Source organism: Acartia tonsa, chromosome 11 (genome assembly GCF_053477335.1).
Source record: "Acartia tonsa isolate MP-2025a chromosome 11, ASM5347733v1, whole genome shotgun sequence".
Lineage (NCBI taxonomy): Eukaryota > Metazoa > Arthropoda > Copepoda > Calanoida > Acartiidae > Acartia > Acartia tonsa.
The window spans coordinates 43437042-43443441 of NC_137270.1; positions in this window are offsets into that span (position 1 = coordinate 43437042).

Sequence of the window (6400 nt, forward strand, 5' to 3'; positions counted from 1 at the left end):
TATAATAATTGTAAAAGTTGTGCGACATACAAATAAATTTGTGTTCATAATGTCTCATCATTGGATTTGGCACCATAGGGGAATATCACAGATAGTGTCACAGATAGATGGACAGATTAACAAGGATCACAATATCCATTAGATAGGACAATAAATCTATAGATATAGATGTATAACCAGACAACAACCAGGATACCTCTGTTGGGGACCTTTTTTGTCTGCTAGCAAATTGCTTTCTCCTCTTTTGTAGTGACTAAGTTATTATTTTCGACGCTATTGGTTGATTTTTAAAGACCCAATTGAAAGTCGGCACAGGGTCCTTGGGGTGGGGATATATTTAACCACTTTACTATTTATTGTTTTACTTCAATTATAAGACCGTCAGACAAACGAACATTAGTAAATCTATTGCAATAAAACAATAATATAATATTTTAAAAGTCTGTATAAATCTATCATTCAATAAAATTATGCTTTTTCGTAATAGAATTCAAAATTCTCAAAAAATAAAGTTAATAGCATTAAAAAAATCATAAAAATAGGTTTTCAAACAAACGACGTGTTTTGAATGGACATACTTGACCATTAGTAATAATTAAGGAGTTAATATAAATGATAAAGTTGAACAAAAATGGATATGGTTAAATATGTCTCAGAATATCAATAAAACGACCAGCTCCACGCCTTTAATAAAAATTACAAAATGTAAAATGACAAAATAAAAACTAAAGAATGAGAAGTAGGTATATTATTATAAGAATTTCCTAATGCAGAAAGAAGAGTTTCCTAGCGGGATTAGTTGCACAAATTTTGGAAATTTCCCTTAAAGTACTTGTTGAGCATTAATCCCCCACCCCCCTCTCCTTATGAATTTTAAAATAAACTGGTTAGGTTTGGTTGAATTGGATACTCGGGAGACACCGCAGGGTTAGGCAAGGGACAAAAATAGAATACCTCCCATCATTTTCAATTTATTTTAAAAATAAGGTGGGGAGGGTTTGTAATGCTTAACTGGCACTTCATGGGAATGCGCAAAATTCTTTTACAGATTAACTAGTAATCACAAAGAAAGAAAGAAATGACTGTTCTTTTCAAATAATAAGGAACAAGTAAGATTATACCAATATGAAACGCAGCAAAACAAACCAAAAAAAGTTTTTACAGGCAAAGCTTTTCTATAATTAGGGTAAGTCCGTCCGTGAGGGTTAGCTCTTTTCATTAATTTAGGCATGTTAGAATTGTCCTATCGTTTTCAAACTTTGTATGATTATTCCTATAGAAGTTAGCTACGATTTAGAAAGCTTAGCAACTATATAATCGTTACCAGAGTCCGTATGTCCATTTGAAACATGATTTTAAACTTTTGGGACGTACATTCTCTTATCCCTTCAGAACCTTGCTAAATAAAAAATTTTGGCAAAAATATTGTGTTAATATCTTAGATTATTTCCTTTATCATTCACAATATATGGTAATATATCATCGAGAAAGAGGACAATGGGCTTTTTATCAATTTAGTCCCCAAAGTTTTCTAACAACGTTTTATTATTCGGCGGTTCAACAGTTTTGGGGACTTTTACTGAGTTTTGATTGGTCGGTTTATTTATTAGGTTGAGTATTCAAACGTTTCAACCACTAATTTTAACTTACAGAAGGAGTAATGTTGTGTATCATCAATGGGAAAGTGCTTCAATCTATCGGCCATTGTCTTATCTCTTTAGCTCCCTGGGGAAAAGGTTGAATACCTTATTGTCTTTTTTCACTGAAAAGTGACCAATTCATCAAGATTGTACTATTGCCAAAATATATTCATTACAGTCTTTACATTACAATATATTAGAAAAAAAATAGTAAAAGTGGAGGGGATATCGAAACACAATCTCTCATAAGTAAGCTCAAAATATTTAATTAAATCTTGTTTGAGTTCAATGTCCAAACTTTTCCACCAATAATTTTGATATACAGAATGGGAAAATGGAGGTCTGCATCAAATTATCATAAATTTACCTATCCCTTAAAAAGCACCAGTTGTAAATTTTGTCCTAATGAAGTTAAATTCAACATGGGGATTTCTTAAACGATTTGGCACCTTGTTTAAACATCAAATTTGTGTACATACTTCTAAAGAACATTGTTTCTTCAGTTTTAATACCATTATTGTTTGACGTAAGGACGTTTTCTGGTTAAAGAGTAGCTAGGATCTTAAAAATAGAAAACATGGCAATATTTTGTTGGGGACATTGACACATATATCTAGCCAATAAATATAGAAAGGCTAGATACCCAATCCATTAATTGGACCAATAGAAAAGCAACAATTTGACCACATTGTGGAACCTAGTAATAGTGTCTAACTTTTTATCTTTGTGACGTAACAAAAATCCATCTCTTTTTTAGGGGTTTCCTTTCCCACCTCCCCTCTCATCCTTCGATTTTTGTTACGTCACAAAGATAAAAGTTAGACACTATTACTAGGTTCGTCAGTGACCAATCGTAGAATGTATACTGACCTAGCATTGGTAATTTATATTGTATAACATCATTTTTTTAAAAACACTATAAGCTGCATCTCCTAAAATTTTAGCGATATTATTTAAGATTGAAACATATGAAACTAGATATTAACAGAAATCTTTGTCTGCTAGAAATGTATTAGACTGTTTATTGTTTATGATTGACCATTTAGGGTAATAAATGTAATATCTAGTAAATCTTAGCAGCTAAGGATTGACCATCTATGGTAATAAATGTATTATCTAGTCAATCTTAGTACCAAAGGATTGACCATCTATGATAATAAATGTATTATCTAGTAAATCTTAGCACCAAAGGATTGATCATCTATGGCAATAAATGTAATATCTAGTAAATCTTAGCACCTAAGGATTGACCATCTATGGTAATAAATGTATTATCTAGTAAATCTTAGTACCAAAGGATTGACCATCTATGATAATAAATGTATTATCTAGTAAATCTTAGCACCAAAGGATTGACCATCTATGGTAATAAATGTAATATCTAGTAAATCTTAGTACCAAAGGATTGACCATCTATGGTAATAAATGTATTATCTAGTCAATCTTAGTACCAAAGGATTGATCATCTATGGTAATAAATGTATTATCTAGTCAATCTAAGCACCAAAGGATTGATCATCTATGGTAATAAATGTATTATCTAGTCAATCTAAGCACCAAAGGATTGATCATCTATGGTAATAAATGTATTATCTAGTCAATCTTAGTACCAAAGGATTGATCATCTATGGTAATAAATGAATTATCTAGTCAATCTAAGCACCAAAGGATTGATCATCTATGGTAATAAATGAATTATCTAGTCAATCTAAGCACCAAAGGATTGATCATCTATGGTAATAAATGAATTATCTAGTCAATCTAAGCACCAAAGGATTGATCATCTATGGTAATAAATGAATTATCTAGTCAATCTAAGCACCAAAGGATTGATCATCTATGGTAATAAATGAATTATCTAGTCAATCTAAGCACCAAAGGATTGATCATCTATGGTAATAAATGAATTATCTAGTCAATCTAAGCACCAAAGGATTGATCATCTATGGTAATAAATGAATTATCTAGTCAATCTAAGCACCAAAGGATTGATCATCTATGGTAATAAATGAATTATCTAGTCAATCTAAGCACCAAAGGATTGATCATCTATGGTAATAAATGAATTATCTAGTCAATCTAAGCACCAAAGGATTGATCATCTATGGTAATAAATGAATTATCTAGTCAATCTAAGCACCAAAGGATTGATCATCTATGGTAATAAATAAATTATCTAGTCAATCTAAGCACCAAAGGATTGATCATCTATGGTAATAAATGAATTATCTAGTCAATCTAAGCACCAAAGGATTGATCATCTATGGTAATAAATGAATTATCTAGTCAATCTAAGCACCAAAGGATTGATCATCTATGGTAATAAATGAATTATCTAGTCAATCTAAGCACCAAAGGATTGATCATCTATGGTAATAAATGAATTATCTAGTCAATCTAAGCACCAAAGGATTGATCATCTATGGTAATAAATGAATTATCTAGTCAATCTAAGCACCAAAGGATTGATCATCTATGGTAATAAATGAATTATCTAGTCAATCTAAGCACCAAAGGATTGATCATCTATGGTAATAAATGAATTATCTAGTCAATCTAAGCACCAAAGGATTAACCATCCAAAGTCAGATTGAGTGCATTTGGAACAGCAACAAAAAATATCTTAGAAAAAAAATTATCATACAATTTCCTAAAATGTAAGTATTTCCATAAAGATTAATTTATATAATAAATAATAATTTATACAACAAAATTACTCTAAAAATCTAACATTAACCGTCACATTAATTGAAGCATATTTGTAAATAATCAGGTGTAACAATATAATTTTTTTTCTATACATTTTAAAAATAATTTGACTGTTTTGTGTAAACACTAAATACATATGTTTGGGGGAATTTAGCAGGGAAGGAGGGAACAGTGGACTTTTAACTATAATGGTACCCAAAGTTTTATGGCTTAAAAACTTTGAATACTTTATCAAATTTTCATTGGGTTTCCAAAGTGAAAATTTTGATAAAAGATTACTTTGCTTAACATCAATTGGAATGTAATTGCACATAAATCTATCATCCATTGTCTTATCCCTTAGGATCCCTGATATTAGGTGGGGGATTTTCCTTTCTTTTGTTACTTTGTATCTGTGAGATAGATTAATGGGCTTGTAGTATACTACCAATTCTACATATTAGAGGTAGACTAGAGATAGATTAATATTCTTGTAGTATACTACCAATTCTATATATTAGAGGTAGACTAGAGATAGATTGATGGGCTTGTAGTATACTACTAATTCTATATATTAGAGGTAGACTAGAGATAGATTAATAGGCTTGTAGTATACTACCAATTCTATATATTAGAGGTAGACTAGAGATAGATTGATGGGCTTGTAGTATACTACCAATTCTATATATTAGAGGTAGACTAGAGATAGATTAATAGGCTTGTAGTATACTATCAATTCTATACATTAGAGGTAGACTAGAGATAGATTGATGGGCTTGTAGTATACTACCAATTCTATATATTAGAGGTAGACTAGAGATAGATTAATAGGCTTGTAGTATACTACCAATTCTATATATTAGAGGTAGACTAGAGATAGATTGATGGGCTTGTAGTATACTACCAATTCTATATATTAGAGGTAGACTAGAGATAGATTAATAGGCTTGTAGTATACTATCAATTCTATACATTAGAGGTAGACTAGAGATAGATTGATGGGCTTGTAGTATACTACCAATTCTATATATTAGAGGTAGACTAGAGATAGATTAATAGGCTTGTAGTATACTACTAATTCTATATATTAGAGGTAGACTAGAGATAGATTAATATTCTTGTAGTATACTACCAATTCTATATATTAGAGGTAGACTAGAGATAGATTAATATTCTTGTAGTATACTACCAATTCTATATATTAGAGGTAGACTAGAGATAGATTAATATTCTTGTAGTATACTACCAATTCTATATATTAGAGGTAGACTTGAGATAGATTAATATTCTTGTAGTATACTACCAATTATATATATTAGAGGTAGACTAGAGATAGATTAATGAGCTTGTAGTATACTACCAATTCTATATATTAGAGGTAGACTAGAGATAGATTAATAGGCTTGTAGTATACTACTAATTCTATATATTAGAGGTAGACTAGAGATAGATTAATATTCTTGTAGTATACTACCAATTCTATATATTAGAGGTAGACTAGAGATAGATTAATATTCTTGTAGTATACTACCAATTCTATATATTAGAGGTAGACTAGAGATAGATTAATAGGCTTGTAGTATACTACTAATTCTATATATTAGAGGTAGACTAGAGATAGATTAATAGGCTTGTAGTATACTACCAATTCTATATATTAGAGGTAGACTAGAGATAGATTAATAGGCTTGTAGTATACTACTAATTCTATATATTAGAGGTACACTAGAGATAGATTAATATTCTTGTAGTATACTACCAATTCTATATATTAGAGGTAGACTAGAGATAGATTAATATTCTTGTAGTATACTACCAATTCTATATATTAGAGGTAGACTTGAGATAGATTAATATTCTTGTAGTATACTACCAATTATATATATTAGAGGTAGACTAGAGATAGATTAATGAGCTTGTAGTATACTACCAATTCTATATATTAGAGGTAGACTAGAGATAGATTAATGCGCTTGTAGTATACTACCAATTCTATATATTAGAGGTAGACTTGAGATAGATTAATAGGCTTGTAGTATACTACCAATTCTATATATTAGAGGTAGACTTGA